The following is a 27087-nucleotide window of genomic DNA, read 5'->3' as shown; positions in this document are numbered from 1 at the left end:
CCTCCAAGGACGACCGCCAGGCTTGGTCGACAGAGAACAAAGGTCGTTAAAGCGGCCAGCCAGGACATCTTCCTGAAAAAAGCAGTTAAATACAACCGAAGTTCAATAAACAACTTCGGTCGACAAGAACACATCGGAAAGGTATGACTGAGGGCTTCCTGCAAGGACAATATCCCATGCACCCTTCCTCGTACTCGTGTCTGTACTAGTAAAACTACTTTAGCTTAGCTGACCCGACTTGCGAGCGGTGATCTTCCTATCTGCACGTTTTAAGACCCTCCAAGCTAAAGAAAGAACAGGGAAAAATCTAGGGACTTTACTCCAAGCCGCACGGGGTATCCACGTTTGCTGCGTTCGCCAATCGAGCATCGCCGCTAAGACGAACATTCTAAGCGCGAAACATAGGGTACAGTCCGGATTGAACTGATTCAACTTTAATTGCTACTGTTACACGCTTTTATACGCTGCAGCGCCAACTTATAATTCCATATGCCTTAACACTGCAGTTTCAATTCCCTACTTATGGTGCATTGCAATTATCTCCGACGAACTCCCGGTAGCTCGCGGTCCAGAGACAATTAAAGTGGTCACATTCTATTGTATCATAGCATATTGCGTCATACATACATGCAGCGTCACACGCAATGGACGGCCTAATTAATGTGTGACAGCAACAGTAGATAGCTAACAGCCTCAACGCATGTCTCCGTTACACACCTAACTCCACGAGATATCGTGACACTTCGGTGGCTTCCTTTGTAAGTACATCGCCTGTGGAAGCATTTAGCACGTGCTGTGTTACTCGTGGCGTAGCGGATGACTAGGATTGGCTTTGGTTGCCAAAACACAGGGAGCACCCATCCAGCAGTACCATGCTCGCTGCACTATTACCTCGAGGTAGCCGACTGGGCTAATTGGTTATACATTACCGTAGTTGGTTATCAGTATTATTTCAGTGTAAGAAGCAAACCGTACTCGGTTAGAACATAAGAAAAATCTATTTCAGTACTGCGTACGACGTGCGAGCGTAGGAACGCCGCATTTTGCACAGTGCGCATTTCCACGCAAGGCTCTTGAAGACTATTCAGCTTCAATAATGTGGTGCGGCATGGGGCTTACCCATCTTTAAGCGGTGTTTTGGGGCAGCAAGAGAATGCATAAACACATATGTCAAAGAGCGTCCGAGCGGCGTAGTTCCGATGCTGGAGTTGGGGAACTGTGCGTGCGCAGAAACGTGCAAAATGAACACGCACGAGGAAATAACGAAAACAAACTGAATAGCACGGATAAGCGAGCAATAGCACCATGCAAGCAAGAATTAAGAGTACGGTACACCATCACCCACAAAAGGGAACCATGTGGGGATGCGAAGCAGCGCATCGGTCGACTTCAAGTTCCGTTCATCAGGGGCACCTTGCCCGAAGTTAACGCGTCCTTGCATGGGGAGCACACCATGAATTCACTGTAGTTGCTGTTACTCGTCCCGAACTCTTGTTGGAGCACGCCACGCGGGTTCATCACGCGTCTGCAGAATATCGTTCCCCGACGCCATCACGTGATTGCTGAGAGAGTGTAAGGGGGAGAGGCCACAGCATCTTACCCAGCCCCTCACGCAGGCCCGAACGCGATAGCGCGTGCCAGCGCGTTCTGACTAGGATACAACGCGTTGGTTCATCGCGCGTCTGCAGAATCTCGTTCCCCGACGCCATCACGTGACTGCTGAGAGAGTGTAAGGGGGAGAGGCCACAGCGTCTTACCCAGCCCCTTACACAGGCCAGAACACGTTAGCGCGTGCCACCACACATGGTTCCCGAGAGTGACAACTTCGAGGATGAAAGCAAGCAAGTGGGGGCGATGCCTGCTCGCACGAGTAGCCAAACTCTCTCCCGATAACTCGAAAATAAGCCATGATCGGCGCCGCTGTACAACCTTGCAGAGGGCTCAGCCACGCGCTCGCGTGGTGTAGCTCATACTGAGCGCGATAGTACGTACAACGAGTGAGTACTATAGGTAACGGGAAAGGCAACGGCGGCTGCGAGAAGACTCCGAAGCGATTGAAGGCCTACGCCAACGACGACGTGCCTGTAGATCTATGAGAGGTACGAACGCTTGGTTTCAGCGCGAGGTTCTCTCTCTAACGTTTGGGCATCCGTTTCGTGTCTGCCCGCCTGCGGTTTAACTTGAACCTCTCTGAGCTGAGAATCAACGAAGAAACAACCTAGCATCACCTAGCTAAATCCTAGAAACAACCTAGAAGCGACAAGATTAGTCTTCAGAATCGTACCGTTTCGCTATTTCGAGCCTTGCGAGGCTTAGTGTAAGCTTCGCCAGTTTTGTCTGTTTCTTCCCTTTCTATTTATTTTATCTTCTCTTGCATTTTGTCTTTCTCTCTCCCTCTCCTTTTTGTCTTGTCGCCCTTTTCTATCGATTTCTCTCTCTATTTTCGCTATCTGTACGCGTCCTCCCCTCCTTTCCATCTACATCACGTTCACTTCCCTTTCCCACCCCCTTGCTACACGATGCTATACAAGGCTATGTTATGCTCTGCTAGCGTGCCTAATATATTAATAATATCTGGGTTTAACGTCCCACAACCACAATATGATTATGAGAGACGCCGTAGTGGAGGGCTCCGGAAATTTCGACCACCTGGGGTTCTTTTACGTGCACCTAAATCTAAGTACACGGGCCTCAAACATTTTCGCCTCCATCGAAAATACAGCCGCCGCGGCCCGGATTAGATCCCGCGACATTCGAGTCAGCAGTCCAGCGCCGTAACCGCTAGACCACCGTGACGGAGTCTCTGCGAACAGGTGTAACGATTCTTCTTGTTGTTGCGCCTGGACAGTCGAGTGGTTACGACGGTCCCCTCCGAATCGTGGGTGAGCGGGTTCGAATCTCGCCTCACCGAGGAATTTTTTTCGCCAACAATTTATCCCTTTCTCTACCTTTCTTTTTCTCTCCGTGTACTCGTTCTCTCGCCCATCAGAGTTATTGCATCCCACGCCGGACAAATGGGCGCACGTGCACTCTTAGAAGAAAGGGAGTGCCCCGACGCCCTTTGTGAGAGTTTTGGCTTGTCCCGCTGGGCACTCCCTTTTCCGGGGTGAAACAACTCCCTCGAGACAGGGAGTGATTCAACGCCTCCTCATGGAGTACAGTACTCCGTCTGCGATAGAGTGAAAGCACTCCTCCGAGGGAGTAAAGCTATCACGTTGAAACAGCTTTGAAATAAAATTAATCGAGCACAGAAAATGGCACATCCATACGCGCACACATTCACGCAACCAAAACACGTAGAGCGCTCGCAACCAAAACGCATACATTAGAGGATTTTAGTCTGTCCGGCACACTGGTATACGCAAAATGCTTTGCGTGTACCAGAATACCGGGTGTGAACTGCACATACGCACGCCCGGTAAACATGGCCGCGCCGCCGAAAGCGATTGCCGTCCACCTCGAATCTATCAAGTGGCCGTCGCGCGCTCTGTCGCTCGTTATCTCCGAACTGATGCTTTTATTTGCTTTAGGTTCACCTCCTTAAGCTTCGACAGCAAGGTATTCGTGTCGATTCGGCACCGTTTTCGAGAGCCATACTCAAATAATCAACGATGTAGGCTTAGCGAGTGACAACCCCGGAATCTCGAAGGTCATACATTATGTGTCGGTTAGTTGTTTTTATCCTCCATAGCTGGCGCAACTTGACTTGGCGGCAGCTACGGCACACAAACCGGCTGCGAAAAAGAACAATTTTTGCACTCTGACAGCGTTTCACAGAATAACTTTTGTAATACTTATCTCTAGGGGTAATTAGAAAATGGACAACAATGTAAACACGCACATATGACAACACGTACAAACCGCACACGAAACAGGAATCGAACTCATGACCACAAGCACCGAAAGCAGACACTCTAACCACTACACCACAGAGCCACCGCATGCCTTATTGACTTTTCACGGCCTTATATATTTACAAAGTGGTTTGCAACGCGAGGGCGGAGCTTGCTACTTCTTTTTTTTTGCATCAACGGCGTGTGTTTGCGCGTGGATTAGGTTAGTAAATAGTTAGCGCGGCGCCATGAACTCACGAAGGCCACCGTTAGCACCTTCAGCTCTGACTTCTGTTCGTCGTTTGTCGTGCCGCAAGAGAAATGGTAAACGTGTGTTTTTTGTGTGTTCACCATACATCGTGGATGTCTCGCTCGCCCAAAAATTTGCTCATACCGGCGTGACAAGTACCTTTAGGTAGCGAAACTCACGTACGTGTATTCTACGAGCGTGTGCTGTTGAAGCAGTTTTGGTTATTTTTGCCGCGAGCTGCAAGTGTCTGCAGTGCGTTCTCAGCTGTTCGAAGACCATCATATGTCGCATATTTTTGTTACATACGTCGATGTCCGAGTTCCAAGGGCATTTTAGCGTGCACCTATACAAGCATGTGCATTTATTGCGCGTGTAGGTGCTGTTGCGAGCTACACGCAGGGTCAGCGGCACATCTGAGCAGTTAAACGAATATTTGCATGATGAGCACTTACGCGCGCTGAAGCACGACATACAGTGCTTCTGCATTAGTCATAGTCAGTATTTAATTGCTTTTATACTCGGAGACTAGCTACCCTTTACTAAATAACCTTTACTCTTCCGTATCACGCCGCCGTCAAAATGTATGTCGAAGGCGTCCACCAAGGTTAAGCACGATGTCCATTAATTCGCGAGTGACATGTCTCCCTTAAAATAGAAAAGATAATACTGTTGCGCTTCTGTATTGCGAACGTCCGCCGTGTAGTTGGCACTACTCCTGAAGAGATTGTGCAGTACCTATTAAAAAAATGGCATTATTGTATGCCTCAGTGAAACAGCTGTTCTTCAGAAAATAAGGTTGCATTTTAATTGGTAGGATATTTTTGTCACGGCAGGACACAACTTTACTTTTTCGTGATTCAGGATTACACATAGCACGAACATGAGTGCAGCAGATAAATAAAAACTGAAAAAAGTTGGTGCCATGTGCACTCCTACTACCTCGTGTACCTGTAGTTGATGTCCAAATCTACTATACAAATTATGCGACCATTTATAAATGATTAACCCATCTATGTTCGATCAAAGTTGATCTGTTTCCGTTTACTGCCTGTCGCTTATTTGCACGATGCTTTGCAAGAATCATCGGTTCAACCCATCTGGTAGAACGCAAGCATTATCTGTAGCATACAATGGTTCTCAAGGGGGGGGGGGGGGGGAGGGAGCTATTTCTGGGGGTCCGCGAAACGCATCTTCGAAAAACAAAAGCAAAGTACGCCTTTTTTGAAGAAACAAGATGTCCAATAACAGCGGCCCCCTCCGTTTTTTGTTTCACCGCATAACGGTTATGCATTGCGGCGGAGCTGACTTGTACCTTCCATGAGATGGCTGTAAAGTTTTTACTGCAATTTTCTACCACCTGTTATTTTCCAGGCTTGCAATTTGAAGAGAAAGCGTAGCGAGAAACAGCTGAAATGTGGCGGCAGATCGCACAACTTAGTGACAAGCTATCGAGATTGAATTGGCGTGGCACTTTAATTTGACCATTCTTTGCCACGGAGAAACGCAAGGCACCTATTTCACGCTGCATGTTGTGCTAATTTATAAGCCCCCCCCCCCTTTACCTCTCACTGCAAGGGGTTCCTCATCACTTCCACCAGTCCACAAGGGGTCTCCAAAACATCCATGGCTGAGAACCACGACCTATATGTCAAAGCCTGAACAATTTCTTTTACATGTACAAGGACTTTTTTGTTTGAATGCATTACAAATTCTTAAAACTTCAAATGATACAATAAATGCTGGTTGTAGTACTTTATTGGAATCAAAACAATAAGATACACAATGTCAATGTAAATTATACATTTTCATCTACCACAGAACCTATGCTCATTATTGAACAGATGAAACTACACAATGCAACTTGAGCACTAAGTCACAGCAGTAAAATATTATGAAAGTATAGTTCAAAAATTCATCACAAAGCACGACACATACACTTCGCAATGCCAGTATGCAAGTACAATCCAAAGAGATGGCATGCACAGCAGTGGCGTAGCCAGGGGGGCACACCGGGCCTACCCCCCCCCCCTCGAACATTTTTTTTTGCTATGGCATACAGAGCCCAAAATGACAGTTGACCACATCTGCCTGCCTGGCTCCCACTTCAAATCAAGGAGCCGCCCCCCCCCCCTCCCGAAAAAAATTTCTGCCTATGCCCCTGATGCACAGAGAACTTGGTGTCTGCTTACACATGAAGGCAACTCGATAAGTAATAAAGGCTTGCAACATTTAGGCATGTTGGTGTACCAGTTTCCTGATATATTGCATTAGTTTGCCCTCAGGCATGAAAACATGTTACACATGATTGTGCAGTTCAATTTTTCGTATAAAGACCTGTGGTGTCGACCATAGATCCACCTGCCAAGGTTTGTAAACACAGTCGCCTTTATTCACATTTTTTTAAGAAATAATGTAAATTTATAAAGTTAAGCTTGGGAACATGGCATTATTTCGCAACCCTATTCACCGTATTATTATGCATGGGTAGTAGACCAATGGTTACAATATTTAAATGCCAGCTAGTGCCATCCAATTCGACTGGAAAATTGGTTCTTCGTCACCTTCAACAGCTCAATTTATGGCTCGTGCAGAAGTACCACATTGAAAATGAATCCGAATACCGTGACAGGAAAGTTACCTCGGAGTTAGGCAATAACATGCTTTGAATTAAAAATTGCCCATCAATACTGGTGGTGGCTTGGCACATTAGAGCCAAGGACTGGACATGCCATGAGGTTGAATAAAAATTGAACAGGGAATAAATAATGGCTGTAAAACAGTCAAGAACCATGCTTAGTAAATTAAATGAGTTAACATTCAGCATCTTTTCAAGCCATGTAAAATTTTCAAATGCACACTGTTATTGGAAAGTTTGGACTCAGCACCGTGCATAACACAGTGCAGCAGTCCAAGTGGTGACAATCCTAAATACTGAGAGATGTACAAGATCATCAGTATAGTATACTGTAAGGCACAGGAGTGTTCACGGAAGAGACCGTCTTGTAGACAAACAGGTAGGCCAGAACTGTTGCTGCTTTGCCAAAAGTGTTCAGTCTTCCTGAAAAAGATATCAAGCAAAGAAGTCCATTAAGCTTTCTGCATCCATACAAAATACCCACTTGACTTCTCTTACTGCAGACTTTTCCGAAACAAACACAAAAATACAAAATTAAGAAGCTGCCAAGTATTTTCGTGCGAGATATTCAATGAGTGTGCAGCACACTTTCATTCTTGTAATATCTAGAAAGATGCAGCATTATAATAAAGACGAGGCTCATTTGCTTGTCCATGTTTTGCTGCCATGTTTTTATACACATAGCAAAAGAACAAGGTACAATAGCTAGTGTGCAGTGTTGCTTGTTGTTTTGTGGAGGCAACTCCTATTACAAAAATAATTCATTTATCCTCAAAACTTAGTGCAAGTCCTCCCACTTAAATTATTTAAAATCCTAGGCTAGACGGGACAAAATATAGATATATAGTACTTATGAGGCATGCCACAGTGGACAGCCTCGATTTTTCAATTTACATTTAAATATCAAACACTGTTTATGCCAAATCAGCATCTAGATGTCTTTCTTACAGCACTTCGGACTAAACCAGCGGTGCACATAGCACCTGCCTGTAAGCACTGCACCATCCTGCTTCTGCCAACTATGAAATGCGTGCACACTGAAAATTTTCTATGCTGCTTACTGCTTGCTATTACTTTAAATCTCCCCTAGCCAACACAAATTAGACAACCAATTAATATAACTATCAAGTGGAAATGAATGTAAAAATTTTCTTAAGAGTGATAACTTAAATCACAAGGCGCATGCAGCCCATCCTATGTTAGTCCTGTTGTGACTCACAACAGGACTAACATTTGTGTCGCAAATTTGTGAACGGTTTTGCAACTACCGAACACAAAAATAAAGTTAAACGCCATAATAACAATGCGCTCGTGAGCTTCAATGTATATCGATGTACATGCCACTTCATTGTTAGGGTAACGCATCACAATACTGACCGTTTGAAGCAATACGGGAATGCGAGCTAGTTGGCAGGTAATAGGCGAGGTTCAAGTTTAGGTATATATTTTCTGCTGAAGCAATAAAGGTTTCAATTGTGAGTAAGCGCTCGTGCTGTGCACTTTCTTGTCCTTGTCTTCTTAGCACTGCCGTTATATAAGTACTGACCATTACGCCAGGAACACTATGAATCTCTCACAATACAGTCAATATCATGCTACAGGTATCTATTATCGAGGCACTCCACTGTAAATTCAATATAGTGTTATGGCGAGACAGAGTGCAGGTGCAGGTTCTGTATACAGTATCGGATGACTGAGATAAGAGCTACCATGAAATTGGACTCAAGATAGTGATACTCTCAATGTTTCTAATGTATCAATGACTTGCTTCAATAAACACAGGTATGCATCGCACAATTCAGAAATGGATTCTATTTGATCACTCTCTCCTAACGAGATTGCTGCTACCAACCCAGGTTCTGTGAAGCATTCAGATGAGCTTCGAGAGTTCTTATCAAGCTGCTGGTGTCCACAGCTGCATAGCATTGCATGTGCCATCTTGAGCACCATCTGCAAAGAAAAAAAGAAATGTACAGGTTTTTTGCAGTGACTCACTATTTCATGCTGCACTAAACAGCTGTAAAGCACACCAATACCCGTTCAGATAACGGGCATAAATTCAGTTAGACGTCCATGCATGAAACAATCTTTTAACTCTAAATTTATTATCCTAATGCACTCGAACACCAAGAACTAATTCAGTACATAATACCAAACTGGCAGTGTAGATAAAGCGTTGGTTTTTTTTTTTTTATCTCAGGGAAAACAGATTCCAGAGCTGTTTCATTGCTGCTCCCGTTTGATGTTAGCATTGAAAGTGCTGCTGTGCTTCTTATGCAAAAGTGAGCTTAGAGACAGACTTTACGAGGCATCATACTCTTCTTTCCTGTTTTTTTCTTTTTCTGTAAAGTTTCTTTTGTATTATCCTTTATTCCTTGTACCCTCTTCCTTTGCACAGCATGGCCAGCCAGTTTAAGAACTGGCTAACCTGCCTGTGTTCCCATCCATTTCTTTCTTTCGTTCCTTCATTTTAAGTCTTGCAGCATTTACATATATACACATCAACTTCAGTAGCGTAGTGTTGCCAACTGCACAAACATTCATAACCTACAGCCAACCAACAGCCAACATAACCTACAACTATAGCCAACCACAAATTTCACTGCCTGTGCGAGACTAGAAAGCAAATACTTGCAGTTTCAAGTTCACTCCACACCTACCATTTCGTCAGAAACACAGCATTTGAGTTCCTGATGAATTAAGTTGTTTGCCGTGTATCATTCTAATGAAAGACCTCCAAGCAAAGCAGGATAAAGCACGGAGAAGGTGCACAACAGCACATCCTTTGAGAATTTGCGATAGAGTCATCTGGTGATCTGCGCGCCATTGTCTACTGCTTCTGGTGCTGCACTAAACACAATATTTACATTCATCAAGATGTATGAAGGTAGGAAGCTTACATATGACTTACAGAAGGAAACCATAAGAAATGACGAAAGGTGTTCTGTTCTTGCTGAACATAGTTTTTTTTTTTAACTGTGATAATGTTTAATGGCTGCTTAGCCTTGCTTCAAAGCTTCATAATAGTCTTATGAGAGTCACATTTTTTTAATGATTGTCCCTCTGCCATCAGTATTGCATTCAGCTGACTTGCACTGATGTGACTGAATAAGCCTGGCACACATCACACATCTTCAACTCGATGAGAATATTCACATGAAATCCAGGAGAGTTCAAGATGTCACTAATTATGTCACAAAATTGTCACTAATTAAGTGACAATATCGTAAAATGCACGTGCTTCACCATAAACACTGTCACTTAGCAGACAACTTTCACATAATATGGCCATAATCATATCTCTGCAGCATAATTTATTCGCTCCAGTCCAACCTAATGACGTAATTATCCTATGGTATGCTGTTTTTTTTTTTGTCTTAGAGACGAACAAAGTGCGCAATGCAAAATTGTTATCGAAAAGTATTCCCACTTACTAATATTAGGGAGTTTTGGAATAGCGTACGCCAAGCCCGTAGCCACAGGGGAAGGGGGGGGGAGGGAAATTCTGATGGGAGGGGGGTGTTTTACCGAAAATGAATTATGAAAATAGGCGTTTTTCTAAAAAAGTGAAGGGCGCAACGAAGGGCTCCGGAAGTTTCGCCCATCTGTTTTCCTTTAACGTGCACTGACATCGCAGAGTACACAGGCGTTTAGCGTTTCGCCTCCACCGAAATGCTACCGCCGCGGCCGAGATCGAATTTCGGGTCGGCGGCCGAGCACCGCAGGGGCGTAGCCAAGGGGGGGGGAAATTTTTCAGTTTTGCTTGCGTATGTAGGCACGCACACATACATACACACGCACGAACATACATGAAGTATGGTTGAACCTCCCCCCCCCGAAAAAAATTTCTGGCTACGCCCCTGGAGCACCGCAACCATCGTACAACCGAGGCTGACAACTACAGCTGATTCAAATGAAAACAAAAGTTACCCTTAATGCACACATGACGGAATGATAACCGCGGCCTCTCGCTTGTTTATATTTTCTGAAAGCACGCTGCCGCATTCACGCTTTATGGCAAGCAAAGAAATTGTATAGCACAAATTGTCTTCATTGAGGCGTACCCGCTCTTCGATAGAGTGGCCGTGCAAAGCGTGTGCCTTCACAAAAGCTTTTTAAACGCGCATCAGGCATCACACGTATGCGCGTGTAATGCTTTTACATTCTGCTTTTTATTGTACTTTCCACGCGACACACTGTGCAGCACTACACACGTGAGCGCCGCGAAACTGAGAACACAGAAGCACCACTTACCGTTCGCATTTCCGACTGTGCCTAACCAGGTGCTGGCCGAACACGCATACACGGAGGTGCAAGCACGCTTGAGTCTCCAGACCATCATGAAACCAACACGAACATGCTCACAGTACGGGATGTTGCACTGCCGTCGCTAAATGCCGTTCACGTCCAGCGTTGAGATCACAGTCGCGCACACACAAGACACTGGCACGCACAGCCGACACAGCTGAGCAATTCGGAAACTTCGATGACCGGGTAACGGGAGAAAATGGCGAAGGCAGCGACGGCCGACGGCGAGACTTCGACTTTAGCACACACGCTTCTCCTCTCCTGGTGTGCGTGTGTCTGTTTTGTTTTTATTTTGTCTTTCCTCGCTCGCGCATGCGTCGGAAGGTTGCGTTATCGTGTTTCTCGGCGGCTCATGTAACAGCCCTCCCGTTTAGCGGCCGCTTGAAGGAAGTCGCGTTTATATATATCTGTTATTTTGACGCGATAGCGTCAAAGAGCTCGTCTCGCAGGAATTCCGGTGTCGGCGGCGTCGGCGTCATTGGTTCTGAGCGAAAGAGCAGCGTTGGTTGGTCGTGAGCGAAAATTCGAGGTAGATGCAAAGAGAGATAGAGGGCGTTTGCACTTTGGCTTTCCTTGCGGCACTGTGTATACGTCTCCATCGAGAAGCGAAGGCAAGCTATAGCGATTGAGAAGGTGATAGTGTGTGTGTGCGTGTGTGTGTGTGTGTGTGTGTGTGTGTGTGTGTGTGTGTGTGTGTGTGTGTGGGTACAGGCGTGTGTACGAATATCGCTCTCGCGTTTTAAAGGCGAAACGTAAGAGTCGTCGCGATAAGTTGACGAGGAATGTATCGCCGTCACTTCATCGATTGAGCTACTGCCAAAGATATTAGACTGCACGAACTTTTCTTTACAGCTCCCTATATTTGGAGAGTTGCAAGACTAAAACAAGCTCTGAAACAAGCTCTTATATGGCAAGAGAGTAAAACAACCTTTTACTCTCTCGTGGGATGCGGGAGTGAGACAGGCACTTTACTCTCTTTCGCCAGGAGGAGTGAAAGGCCTTTTCACTCCTCCTGGCCAAAAGAGAGTAAAGCGCCTCCCTGAGAGAGAGTATAATGAGATCTGTGGGAGTAACACAGCTCTATAACTCTCACTGCAGGAGTTTCAGTTTTTAGAGTGTGCTCTGGGAGCGAAGTAGAAGAGGCAGAAGAGGATGACGATGAAGAAGACGAAGAGGGCGCGTGCTGGTTGATAATGATGATAATTTTTTATCTACGAGACACGGTAACATTAAGCATAACAGCTCTGCTGTAGAACGTTGGTTGACGGTAGTGCCCGTATTTTCTTTAAATAACGGCAAAATTATAGGACCGGCTTAACGCCCTCCCATAGTCGAGTACATTGCACTCCTAAATCGTTGACCGTTTTTGTATAAACAGACAAAGCTACTATACGCTTCACTAGGCCTTAAACCCCGACATATACACAAGGCAGAGGCTGCGGTGGCAACAAAGCACAACATACAGAAAACCGGCAGACCACATGTACTGCAGGAATCTATGTAATGCGAAACAGTCAGCGAGGAGCTGCATACACCGCATTCGTTGACTGAGATAAATCGAGGTATTCTTGTCATGACATAATTCACTATCGCATGTTTGTCATCTATTTAAGATCAGTTGCAACATGTTTCCCGTGATCAAAGCGGCGCCAAGACTGCACGGAGGTGCCGGCATAAAAAACAGTGAGTGACGTAAACACTGTTTCGACTACTGGCATTTCCAAAACCAATTCCACGTTTTCCGGTGTTGTAGTCTAGGCTTGGGGCCCCTTCAACCATGGTCACCTTGCTGCAACTCGTATTGAGTGCCACTGTACATTCTGGTATATGTCATGCCAATGAAACGCCACGGCTTCACGACGTTTGCATCATGTAATTTGTGTTGGCCGCGTTATGATACAGATGACATTGCTAGGGTTAAGGCTTGGGCAAGTTGGTTCATTGCGCAAAGAAGGGAAAACAGCGCTGAATTTTTGGACGAACACAAAGGAAGACAGATGGCAATCGTTGTCGACAGATGACATGCATGTCATAAACGTTCATGTCACTTGTTATGTTCGTCATACACGGGCGTCACTTGATGTACATTTAACAAGGTAATGAAACGACCACCATGACGTCACGATGGCGCCTTGTAATGTAGCGCATGACGTACAAGACGTGCATTTGATGCTGTTCATGACACGACCATTCACGTTGGTCATGCACTCATGCCATGTCACGCCAATGAGAGTCGCCAGTGAGAGTCGACGACAAAGCTAGGTCCTAAGGTCCGTAATGTGTACGTTGAAGTCGCCGACTAGTATAAATGGTTTATGCTTGCGGGTGTCTATGTTGTTTTGTCGCAATTATCATTCATATTAGTCTATTGTTAAACATATTGTTAAAACCACGCATCTCCACGAAGTGAATCATGACGAGTGGGCGACTAGGTGTGTAAGCACGGACACGGGCGCCACACGGACGGACATGCCCCGGCCTTAAGTTACTTCGCTCCTTTAAAAAAATTACACCATCTCCAGCTAAAGGGAACCATGTGTGCATGCGAAGCAGCGGGGAGATTGTTAGCTTGAGCGGGAGATGGTGTAATTTTTTTTTTCTTGCGTTCTCGAGCCTGTGCCTTTCTCTGGCGTAGAATCAGCACTGTCTTCCAGTCTCCATCCAGCTCCCGCTGCGTGGAACTGCCAGCGTCCGAGGTGTTCGATCCCGCAAAGATCATGTGCGTCTGCCTCTCTGCAGTCCATGCCATTGGTGTCGTCGTGGGATTCTTCAGCGAGGGAAGGAGAGCACGAGCGCCCCGCGTCTAGAGCCACAGAAGCAGAGGCGGCCATCGGCCGCTCGTGCCACGTCAGGACGCCGGTGGCGTCGCTGCTGCCTACTCATCGCAGAAGAGAATGAGGCGCGTGACAGGGGGGGGGGGGACCTAGGAGAGAGGAGAGCGGGGGAGGGGACGCCCGTGCGCTGCCGCATCACGTGGGGGGAGAGGCTGCGCTGCGGCTGCAGCGCGGGGGAGGAGAGGAGAGAAGGTGACCGAACACCTGCGTAAAGGAGGAGTGCGGGAGAGAGGATTTGCGCGTGCGCAGCATGGGTGGTCACGCCTAGAGTGTACTATACTCGGCGACAACTTTTCTTGGCACCACTGTGGAAGCTACAGAGCCAAAGTGCCTGCATGCGCGCGCGCCAAGAAATAGTACCTATATTTATTTTCTAATTCGAAAAGTTACCTAGCTCGAATAAATAAAGATTTCCTCGTTATAAAAAGAGAACGAGTATGGGAAGCCATTCGTGAAAAAAATGTTATTGTAAACTTCAAGTTTGTTTCTGTCTTTATCTTTTGGACAGCACCACGTTTTCCTCACGCCTGCACCGCATTTTCCTCACGCCTGCTCTCTCAGAATCTCAGTTAAACATGGCGTCTGCGATGTCGCCTGAACCGTTGGCCTGAACCGTGTGCGGCCGCAAACTCGCCGTTTCGTTCTCCGAAGAAGCTGTACTCTAAATGTGACAGAAAGTGGCTATCAAACCAGACCACGCAAGTTATCTGCAATGTCATCGCTGGAGTGAGGCGCCGTCAGCGTGACTCGTCTGGAAATGCAGTGTGCCGGACTGTCGCCGAGCTCACCGGAGTGAGTGAGCGAACAGTTAAGCGTATCAAGGCTGAAGCTCTGCGGGCCCAACTTGCCTCCCCGAAGCGCAAGAAATTGAATTTCTCGGGTCAAACTGAGAAGCGCATCACCGGCAAGACGCAGCTGCTGCGCTATTACACGTTTGCGTTGTCAGCATTGCGGCGCAAAGTGCACAGCTACTTCATGCGCAATGAAATACCTACGGCCGAGAAACTACGCTCTGTGAAGGTGTGTGACCAGCGAAGCTTGATAAAATATTCTGCGTCAGCCTCTTTTTAATTAAGCGTGAGCTCTCCTTAAATCTAAACCCAATTCAGCGGCATCATGGTACTTGCATTCCGTATTCATTCGAATACAATGCGATCTTTTGCTCCAAATTCTTGCTACTAAAGTCGCCCCTCGCGTCACAATCGTGATCGCGTTACAATCGAGGAAACACCGTATTCAGGCTGTGGTGTGCGCTTGGCGGCGTTCATCATACTGCCATGTGTCTTTTTTTGTTGTCTTCGGACTTCACCCGCAAAGAATGTTTAAATGCTCCGCGTAAACCACGATGCGGTGGTCCAGAAGCGTCACGATTGTTTTAGACCTTTCCGGTAAGATTGCGCGCGGTACGCGAATAGTCTAGAGATTACGTGGCCACCAGCGATAACGCTGGTGGCCACGCTTTACCACTTGTCAGAATTATTCACAGACGACGCTCTGACTGACTCATTTCCCGCCCACAAGTTCGGCCAAATAAAGAATTTCATCTTCGACACGCCCGCTGCTGCCTTCGTCAACGTAACAACCCTGTGACAATATGCAGTACAGTAGGTAGATGCATCTACGCACACTGATGTTCCCATTCTGCATGCAGACGTGGTGCTAAACGCTCTAGCGATGCGAGCAAGCGAAACCGAAACTGGAACTGAAATCGGCTGCAAGATGCCGAACTACTTGCGTAGTAACACAAATGTGCGGATGCCCCGCCTCCGTAGCCTTCGCTCCAATGTCAAGATAAGTTGTCACCGAGTATAGACTCTAGTCACGCCGCACACCACCGGATTGAACTCCGCCATAAGCTGCTTCGCATAAAAAAAACTGCATGGAGATGCCAAGCGTACGCGTGTGGCGTTACGAATGTGTTGTACGAATCTACGTGCACTTGGCCGCAAACGACGCTCTCTACTTAAAATGATTTTATTGCCCTCCCTCCACCCCCCCCCCAAAAAAAAAATTCATTTCAACATTACTTTATACAAACTGAGACGAACTGTTCAAATATTTACCATTTTATGTAGATAACAAGTCAGGCGACCACGATAAGTCCACAGAGAACAGATGTCGTGAAAGCAGCCGTGAGAACCCGCCACTGCGAGAGGATCAACATAAGTTGTGTCAGTTAAGGAACCATGGTTTGCCTCTCGAATGTGCGAGAGAATGCGCTTGTTGATGCGAATCCGCATCCTACACCTGGTCGTCCTTTTTCAAGCGGTTTCGAGCCAGTCGTGTTAAAGACAAACGGCACTATATTTTGGTTGGTCATTGAGGTGGCAATTACACTGGGGGCTATTCGCAATGTAATAATTGTTGGAATTGTACGTCCCAAAACCACGACATGATTATGAGGGACGCTGTAGTGGCTTAAATTAAGTACACGGGCCTCTAGAATTTCGCCTCCACCGATATACGGCCCGGCCGTGATTCAATCCCGCGACCTTCGGGTCTGCATTCGAGTGCCGTAACCACTAGAGCACCACGGCGGGTTGAGACTATTAAGGTATATTCACAATTCAGTATACCGACGCTGACAACTTTAGCTGAAAGACCAACCATGGTTACATTTCCATAATACATTTCCTGTAATTCGGCTGACCGACAGGCTGTCTGAAAGGTCCGGCTGCCGTTTTTTTATTTTTAAATGCGAAGCATTTCTTAGCGAATTCCTCAGGCACTTTGGGCGTTTCTATCTACGTATCTATCTATCTATCTAGCCGCCTACGTCTCAACGCTCTCCCGGTCGTCTCCATAGGTTGTCACATACCAAAATTTGCATGGCATAGGATGAGTGTATGACGAACATGATTCACTCGTGATGACATGAATAACGCAAAATACCTGTCGCATACATCATGAAACCCTTTCTCTCGGTCATGTGTGGCACATACCCGCAGTTATGCGGGTATGTGCCACAGGTGATAACAATCTTAATCAACGCAGTAACCGCGAACATACACATTGACACGGAAGGAAAGTGATAATAGTAATTCTTGGGGTTTTACGTCCCAAAACCACGATTTGATTATGAGAGACGCCATAGTGAAGGGCTCCGGAAATTTTTATCATCTGGTATTCTTTAACGTGCACTGACATCGCACAGTACACGGGCCTCTAGAATTTCGCCTCCATAGAAATGCGACCGCCACGGCCACGATCGAACCCGCGACCTTCGGGTCAGCAGCCGAGCACTGTAACCACTGCACCACAGCGGCCGATGCAAGAAAAGTTAGGGAGCTGAAGACAGCGCACCCCTGGAAGACGCTGGGCTACCATCCACTCGTCCACGTGGTCTGCAACGTCGATCACGTGTATTACGCAAAAACCGGGATGAATGCTTCCTACAATAACTCTGCCGAGAGGATTTATGTCCCTCATGATTACCGGTGACTTCAGCATTGATTTATCGAAACATAACGCTTGGTTCTTAGACGGCATGATAGACGGCGTGGATGTGGACAGGGCATCACGAAACCTCGGTGCCACGTCCAGGACAGGAGGCATCATCGATCATTTCTTCGTAAAAGCCATCCGCGGTTTCCACCAGCACTACTATACCTCGCACTTCAGTACACCTAGACCGTTCGATAGCCGCGATCACGAACGGATCCGATACGAAGTCCTGTCCAGCTGAAGGTGCTCACTGATCACCGTGATGATAACCACACATGCACACGGGTTCGTAAAACATGCGTGCGTTCTCCGTCATAACGGATAATTATAAGCATAACTGTAACGCAACTCTAACAACTGCAACTATGACTAACGTACGTGCCGTGCGCCGACGCGTGCCACTCGGCTATGTATATATCTAGGGAAACTTTTCTAAATAAAGCTTAGTTGCGAGTAGCGGCTGTCCTGTGCCTCTGTGTTCCTTCATTGTGCTATTCGAATTCGCGCTATCCAGCATTGAAGAATATAAGCACTACATATCAGCTTACTGCGTCTGGTGTTGGTAACACCTATGTTGCTGTGGGCATCATTAAACAACTGTAAATAACTGGGTATATAACACATGTGCGACTCTTCAAAAGAGTGTGCGTATACCATTTGCACATTTCTCTAGCGTCATTGCGTAACGCTTCGCTCAATGTGAAAAATTGCGACACAGTCACCTTCCTGCGCATGCTTCGCATAACATCGATTCCCACGGTACGTGGGATCTGCCGAATTTTTTTTTCACTGATATGTCCTTTTTTACTTGAGCGCAAGAGTTCAAACAGCTAAATGTCAACATTATTGCAAGCGAGTAATCCGCGCATTCAAGCCGCCTGTTAAGTCGAGAAAAGTATTAGCACCACTGGATTAAAACATAACACGGCTCACCTTGCTGTGAACACTTATTTACTTCTATTGAAAGTTGTATACGCACGTTCCAAGAACAATCATGTGACTTCTGATCAAACTGATTCCTTTTAAACTAACGCAGTGATTGCGATAACGAGGATAAACAAATGTACAGATATTATACATCGTACAAATTTCGGGCTTTAGCAACGTGTGTGGCGCCTGTCCGTGTATTTTCGTGCAAACCTTTCGCGCTTAACTGTGGTCAAGTAAGCTTAGTACTTGGAGAACACTTGAATGAAGCCACCCGTATCGTGAATCTGTAGGTCACGTTACGAGCATTGGTCGGTAAACTCACTCATGAGTCGACTCACTCAGACTCACTGAGACTCAGATCGGGCCGTCAGCCTGAATCAGAGAGTTCGGGTGAGTTATATTTGGTGAGTGTGAATCTGAGTGAGTCCGGTTGAGGAAAATATTGGTGAGACTGAGTCCGAGTGAGCCCTAAGCGCAAAATATATTTCTTGAGTGAGTCTGAGTGAGCTCCACTTTTTGTTGCCGACCTATGGTCCTATCTACTCATCTTCACCAGGCCCGTAGCCAGGGGGGGGGGGGGCCGGGCACCCCCCGAAATTTTGCTGAAGTATGTGTTTTCACCAAAAATAAATAATGAAAATAGGTTTTTTTTTTAAATAGTCAAGGTTCTCAGCAAGTGCGCCCCCCCCCCCCTAAAGAAATTCCTGGCTACGGGCCTGATCTTCACCATTACTATTACTTCACCATTACCCCAACGCAGTAGCATTCATGCGCCACCCGAATCATTATTTACTGATCAGAGGCGTGAATTGGGGGGTGGGGTGTACCATGACCTCACCCCGCAAAAAATCTCGTGTGAGTCGCGTATTTCTTAAAAACGTCGGTTAAAACCACTGATAACTCTTATTTAAAGGTGCAAAATCAAAAGGCATATCGTAGAACACCGCTTATGCGAGATATTGGCGTCAAAGGGCATTTACGCCATGATCTAAAATGCTGATTTTACGCTAACGAACTCATGAGTCGACTCACTCAGGCTCAATCAGACTGAGGTCAAGCAGTGAGTGTGAGTGAGTCCAGCTGAGTAATATTTTGGCGAGTTGGAATCCGAGTGAGTACGGTTGAGCAAAAGTTTAGTGAGCCTGAGTGCAAATGACTCTGGTTTAGGAAAATTTTGGCGAGTCTGAGTCCGAGCAAGCAGTCAGAGCAAAATATATTTCTTGAGTGAGTCTGGGTGAGCTCAATTGTTTGTTTGTTTTTTGCCGACCTATGGTTACAGGTGACAGAATGTTATCGGATTAACGAACATGTGGGTAGCGTTAAAGATGCTGAAACGCAGCGACACTCCTCCCCTTGCAGTGTGGGTTCTGGGTCACGATAGGGAATGAAGCGGCACACACCGCAGCCCACGCATGCGTCAAACGGGCTTCCCCGCACGCGGCATCTCCTACACAGCGGCAGCGGAGCTATAAGAATCTGTGCCCCTAACTTACGAAGCACTGCTGTAACACTGCCGACTTGAACGCAGGTTATACCCTCTGCATGTCCAAAGCTCACAAGACACGAAGACATCGACTACAGGCGACTTCAGAGCAATACCTTCACTCACGGCATCCTGTTCGATATCCAACCAGCGCCATACAGTCAACACCTGTCCACATTGAAACGTGCCAGACACCCTGGTATACCTACTGCAATGCAACCACAGCGATGCATCTAGCCGCAACAGCGCGGACCCAAGCTTCCTCCCTGAAGCGTGGGAGACTGCTATCTCCAAGCCGGACCTGATCGACCAGCGCGGGGCCCCTGCGGGTGGTCCAAGCCAGAGGGCTGCTGGAATAAGGACCCCTCCCGCCTTCAACAACAAGCCACTCTCTCAGTAAATGTGTATTCTCCCTCACATACACATTATTTAAGGGGTACATACAACCAAATACTTTTAACAAATACAGACTGTCAACAAATACATACTTTCTAACTATTTGTGCGGCGGCCATTGTGATGAACCTAAAGACAGCCTGTAGGCCGGGCCGTGGCAGTCGCATTTCGATGGAGGGGAAATGCTAGAAGCCCGTGTCCGTGCGGCGTCAGAGCTCGCTAAGAACCCCAGGTGGTCGAAATTTCCGGAGCCCTCCACTACGGCGTCTCTCATAATCATGTCGTGATTTTGGGACGTAAAACCCCAGAAATTATTTTTAATCGCACACTTTTTACCTAGCAAGCCCGCTAGACGAATTATACAGAAATTAGCATGCCAATGCAACACGCTGTGGAATCGACGATGATGGTCAGGATAACGAGCGAGTAGAGTTCGTCCCTGCCAGAAACCCAAGCCTATATCGTTCGTGGGTACTATCTCGAAAGCGGAGGCGTATTCGGGGAAACGCGGGAAAGGGGAAGAAGTCTTAGAATAACAGAGAGCTGAGCTAGTTGGTAAGTATTCATTCTAAAAAGACAAGGCGTGCAAACACGGACACAAGAAAGAAGTCAGGACACCACAAACGCCAGAAGCCCGCGGGATCGTCCCCACATAGCTCATAGAGTGCGAGAGAGAGTTGACCGCGCGCATCGCGCTCCCAGGTCCAAGACCGAGAAAGCAGTTCCTCATGGCCGTCGTCACGTGGCGCCACCGCGGGAACACTGGTGCCATCTCATCTTGGCACCGCGAGGAAGGCCCGGACACACGAGCGCAACGCGCTTAAACATCTCAAGAAATTGACGATGACTGTATGGCATTTTCTCAGTACGTTGCAAACTATATCGGGAAGTGGAAGCCAGAAGGCGTTCAATGGCGGCGCGATCATAAATGTTAGCGACCATTCAGTCATGTCGCGAGTCATAATTCGTATGGCGTAGCTCACCACGACAGGGACAGAGAAGAGGGACGCACACACTCCTCTGTCGCTGTCGTGGTCCGTTACGCCATAAGAATTATGATTCCCAACCAACTAGCCCGGCAACGTGCCTCAGCATGTTGCAAGACCTCAATACATAGAATGCGTGCTCGTTGAGTTAAGATTAAGGCGTATTCGGGGAAACGCGTTTCGTCTCTAACGTCTAAACTGGAGCTAGTACTTCTTGCGTCTCGTCGTCGCATCTCACGCCAAGGCATTGTTAGGATCATAGACTCCCTGAAGTGCTCTTCATCCTGTGGTATAGATGGAATCAACGCGAAAGTGCTAAAAATACGAAGTATGTGTGCAGTTCAATTTTCTGTATCACTTTCCAACACTCGCTTGACACAGGTACAGTGCCAAACGACTGGAAAATAGGAAATGTCATTCCAGTCTTCAAAAAAGGTGACCGGTCTTCCCCACGTAACTAACGTCCCATTTCACTCACCAGAATATGCTCCAAGATCACGGAACACGTCATCTGCTCTCATCTTGCTCATTTCCTAAACTCGGTGGACTTCTTTCATCCCAATCAACATGGTTTCAGGAGAGGTCACTCATCTGAATCCCAACTTGCTCTGTTCACTCATGGCATTCATTTAAACTCGAACTGCAATATTACAACCGACACTCTTGTCATGGATTTCGAAAAAGCCATCGATAAGGTTCCTCATTCTCGTCTTTTGTTAAAATTATCGCGCCTAAACATTCATCCGCTTGTTCGCAACTGGATCGAGTGTTTCTTATCCAACCGGAAGCAGTTCGTGTATGCTAACAACTACACATCATGCACTTCGCCCGTTCTGTCCGGCGTACCCCAAGGCACTGTTCTTGGGCCGCTCCTCTTCCTAATCTACATCAATGACAGGCCATCTGCTGTCTATCAATAACCTCTCTGAAGTCTGTTCTCTTCAGGAAGACCTCTTTCGTATTCAAGACTGGTGTGCTACATGGCTCATGTCACTGAACACCAGTAAGACCGTGAACATTTCATTCCATCGTCGACGTAACTACGCACCCTGTGTACAAGATTAATAACTACATTATATCTAATGTGCATTTCTTCAAGTACCTAGGTCTTCACCTGTCTCAAGATTTGTCTTGGACGGATCATGTAACCCACATTATCAATTCAGCTAACAAAATGCTTGTCTATATTCGCCGTAATCTTTTCATGGCACAGTCACACATAAGATTACTTGCCTACAAAACGCTCGCGCGACCTAAACTTGAATATGCCTGTGCTATCTTTGACCCCCACCAATCTAATCTCCCTAAAGCCTTCGAATCTGTTCAAAACCGTTCTGCTAGATTTATTCTTTCCGAGTACTCCTGTCACACAAGCGTTTCGTCTCTAACGTCTTAACTGGAGCTAGTACCTCTTGCCTCTCGTCGTCGCATCTCACGCCTATGCCTCTACCACAGATTCTTTCACATCATACCTCGTGACAGCCAGCTGATTCAACTGACTCATCGTACATCTCGAACAGGCCACACGAACGCAGTAATTCCACCCCGAACCCGCACCACTACATTCCATCAGTCATTCTTCGTCCGAACTGCCCGAGACTAGAATGGCCTTCCGGGAGATGTTGCACTCGTTCGTGCTGCAGCCCACTTTTGATCTGCTACCGAACACTTAGTCTAATATATGGAACTGCTGTTTTTGAACTTACCTTTGTAAATAGATTTTTTCTTCCTTTCAAATTGTCATCATTGCCGTCTTTTGTATTTTGCATTTTCTGATTGTTGTTTGTTGTTAATTATTGTATTTTTTTCTTTTTTTCTATCTTTTGTTATTACTTTTGAAACCCACCCCTCATGTAATGTCCCTTGGGGCCCCTGAGGTATCAATAAATAAATAAATAAATAAATGAGTTATGCGAACCTTCGGCCGTAAACTTAGCTTTCTATAGAAAACAATTTTCCTAGCCACGAAAGCCCTTTCAACATTGTTTTATACAAATCAAGCAGCCTGGTTAGAACACTTACCTTGCGACGTAATTGGCAGACCATGACAGGACTACAGAGAACAGATGTCATGAAAGCAGCCGTGAGAACCCTGCCCCTGCGAGTGTAAAAGGTGAACTATGTCAACCAAAAAGTTGGCTGCCACTTGCAGTGACACGGGCCAACCACTCACGCTTGCAAAATAGCGACACTTGTGCAACGCCAGGCACAACGTTTCCTTTTCATTCAAATTTTGGCGGTGGTATGACGTCATAGGTTTCTGTTGAGGTCACGCGACTCTCCTACACGTGACGGCAACCGGGAGTCCCTCGACTGCGCTTCTCAGCGTATGGAAACAGGCTATACGCTGTAAGTATATACTTTTAAGTATATACTAAAAATTGATGACGTCATAGGTTTCTGTTGAGGTCACGCGACTCTCCTACACATGACGGCAACCGGGAGTCCCTCGACTGCGCTTCTCAGCGTATGGAAACAGGCTATACGCTGTAAGTATATACTTTTAAGTATATACTAAAAATTGAGTACTTGGGGAGTACTTCTGCCACGGAACAGTTAATTGTCATCTGGCTTATCGCTCGCGTTTCCTTCCTTAAAAACTTGGCTCTCACCACTTTCCTATCAAGAATTCCATGTCACGCTAATAGGCAGTTTTAGAATAGGGTATGCAAAGCTTCGCATTAGCGTTTGTCGCCTCCGCGCATGCATCGTACGCTATCCTCTTCGGTACCCATGCCGTCTATGCCGTCGTGTGATTCTTCAGCGAGGGGAGGAGAGCGCGAGCGTCCCGCGTCCAGAGCCACAGAAGCAGAGGCGGCCATCGGCCGCTGGTGCCACGTCAAGATGCCGGAGGCGTCGCTGCTGCCTACTTGTCGCAGGAGAGAATGAGGCGCGCGAGAGGGGGGGGGAGGGGACGCGCATGCGCTGGCGCTCATCGCGGCGTTGCGCAGGAGAGAATGAGGCGCGCGAGAGGGGGGGAGCGTAGGAGAGAAGAGAGGGGGGAGGGGACGCGCATGCGCAGTGGAGCGCGGACGCCACCCCCGGACACAGCCCCGAGCAAACATGTAAGTATTGTGGGAGACGGCCGTGTCTCCGCAGTGTCGGCCCAAAGTCAGAGCACGGGGCAGCCGCGTCTGCGACGACCAGCAGCGTCCGTCAGCCACCAGGCCACCAGCACGCACCTTCGTCCTCGTCATCCTCTCTCGTATTCCTCGCCGTTCCTGTGGCGGGCATCCTCAAAGTACTAAACAAAATTACGTCGTATATCAGTTTTATTACTCACACACGCTAGCGCACCTAAACCACACGAATGGATATGTTGGCTCGGAGCTTACGCAAAATTCCTCGAATGGTTAAAATGGTTTTGCCTACAACCGATTTAGTGCTACAACGTCAGAATTTTGTAAACAAGACAAATTTTGTCCATTTCATTTCATCATGTCGTTCTTTTTTTTCTTTTTCTTTTTTTTTAGCGAACGGCGACACATTTTATTGCATGGTTATAAAGCCCTGCAGGCTTCACAGCCTCGGCGATCTGCAATGCGATTTTCAGCAATTGTTCAGTATATCCTCGGCTGTGTAAATATTTACCCACTGCATCCAAACAATATTACCCTATTCTCTTCAATTTAACAAACATCGAATAGACTGGTGCAATGGTTGCCGGAAAAAAACATGTTTTCGTTTTTTGTTTATTGCAATAGAAGATGTGGTGTTAAATCTTCGTTCTGCTATTTCCTAAGTTCTTTTCTTACAACAAATCCAGATATTGCACTGCACTTAGCATCAATTTGACATCGACAACTTTCTTTTTTCAATACTTGTTTTTTTACCAGCTAAAAAAATGTCGCGGTATATTAGCGATAGGTGCATGGTGTGCCTTCATTAATTCCCGCCGTAGTTTAGGATTCCGGGTGAATTTTGACTATCTGGGATTTCTTAATGCGCACTTAAATCTAAGCACACGACTGTTCTTTCATTGCCCCCACTGTGATGCGACCGTCCTGGCCAGGACTCGAACCTGCCTGAGCTTAGCAGCGCCACACATGTGCGACGAGAATAGTGCTGTACATTTTAAAGTGCGTAACCTTCAGAAATTACGCTGTAATATGCGACGACACGTGTACAAAAAGCTGACGCGTTTCCACGACCAGTGGCTGTGTTCGCCGCTGTCGCTGACATTTGACTATGTGTTAAAGCGAAAGCCTTAGATGCCTCATCAAAAACAAAAATTCGCCGTCAGCGTTCCGCGGCTCGGCGTCAAAACGAGTGATACAAAGATCATCACGTGTTGACGTCATCATGATTTCACAGATCGCCAATATTTTTTTACTCATGGTAAAGTCACCATGGTGACATCATATCGTGACACAACGTAACGTCAGATGACGTCATCACAAGGCATCATCGCTTCGTTATAAATTGGCCGATCACGGAAGCTGTGCAACACCACGTGAGGTGCCGAAAGCTGACAATGTCTCCGATCATGGAGGAAATGCAAAACCACGTTAGGTGCGGAAAGTTTATGCAGGGGCCGAGGATCAATACATCGACTGAGGAGAAAAGAAGAGGAGAAAAAATCTTTCGCCAAGCGGAAGGGGGGGGGGGGGAGCAAGGATTGCACAGAACTTCGCCCTAACATCCTGCGTGTAGGAATTTCTGTACACTGGGCTGTAAACAACACCGTGTATTATGAAAAGTTGAACCCAGACACACAAAAGCTTTCAACATTATACGAAGAAATAAGCCGCTTCGAACACTGACTCGTTTTTGCAGACGACAAATTAGCAGACGAAGTCCACAGAGAACAGATGTGGGGAAAGCAGCTACCGTGAGAACCCGCCGCTGCAAGACGACGAGATCACCAATATCAATCGAAACGGCGCACCTGCGGCTCTCGCGTCTCCTATAGTCCTAGGTAATGCGTCACAGCTTGTGCCAACCCGTATTCCGCACCAAGCCGTCCTAACAAACAATTGCTGAAATTTAAAAACTAATGGCGCCACATTTCACCCCACGTTTGCACGTCAGCAGTGTCCGCAACGCGTGTTTCCCTAACCTAAAGAGCATAGCAGCTAAACTTCCAGTCGCCGTCGCACGCAGGAGAGTATGAGTTACGAAAACGCGGGTCCGCAACATATTTTACTAATACCCAGGCGTGTGACGGGCAAGTCAAAGGTGCCACGCTGTCATTACGTGCACGTTTGATAAAGTAGCGGGATCGAATCCCAGCCGTGGCGGCCGCATTTGGATAGAGGCGAAGTGCTTGAGGCCCGTGTACTTAGATTTAAGGTACACGTTAGTGAACACCAGGTGGTCGAAATTTCCAGAGCCCTCCACTACGGCGTCCCTCAATCATATCATGTGGGACGTAAAACCCCAACAATTATTTTAGCTCGTCGGCAGCCCCCGCACGCTTTCGCTCGCACAGTGACATAAAAGGTGCGGGGCGATGTTATCTATTTGGACTTTAGAAGGGACGTCACGGGGACGGCTAAAGTGCGCCGGGAGTGCTTATTTGATTTACATCGCAGTAAAACAAAACTGAGATGGTGTCACATGGCAGTGTCCCTTACGTAATAGGCAAGCTGTAGCATCCAGAGTTGCCTCGCTTTGGTTGTGGCGCCATTTGTCAATGTGTCATACAAGTGGCATGCGCCAGTAATGATTACTGTGAACTAGACAGTCTTATAAAGACATGGTGCAGCATGCTCTGGGGCCGAACTTTACCCTCAGTCACCGCGCAGACAGGCCGCGGTGATATCAGAGGCGGTTGGCGTGCCGCGGAGCTGCCTGCGGGGCGTCAGCCTAAAATATTTCGTTTCCCTTCTCCGAGAACGACACCTCGTGGAGAACAGCTATTGCCTGCACCGACGGTAGTCCGACGCGCTAGCACGGCAACCCGTAATGTTTTCTTTTGCCACAGCTGTGCCTTTTCGTCTTTTTTTTTTTTCTCTTATGGCACCTGCAGAATATCTCCAGCTGCTCC

Source organism: Rhipicephalus sanguineus, chromosome 10 (assembly GCF_013339695.2).
Source record: "Rhipicephalus sanguineus isolate Rsan-2018 chromosome 10, BIME_Rsan_1.4, whole genome shotgun sequence".
NCBI classification, from domain to species: Eukaryota; Metazoa; Arthropoda; class Arachnida; order Ixodida; family Ixodidae; genus Rhipicephalus; species Rhipicephalus sanguineus.
This window is presented reverse-complemented; position numbering follows the sequence as displayed.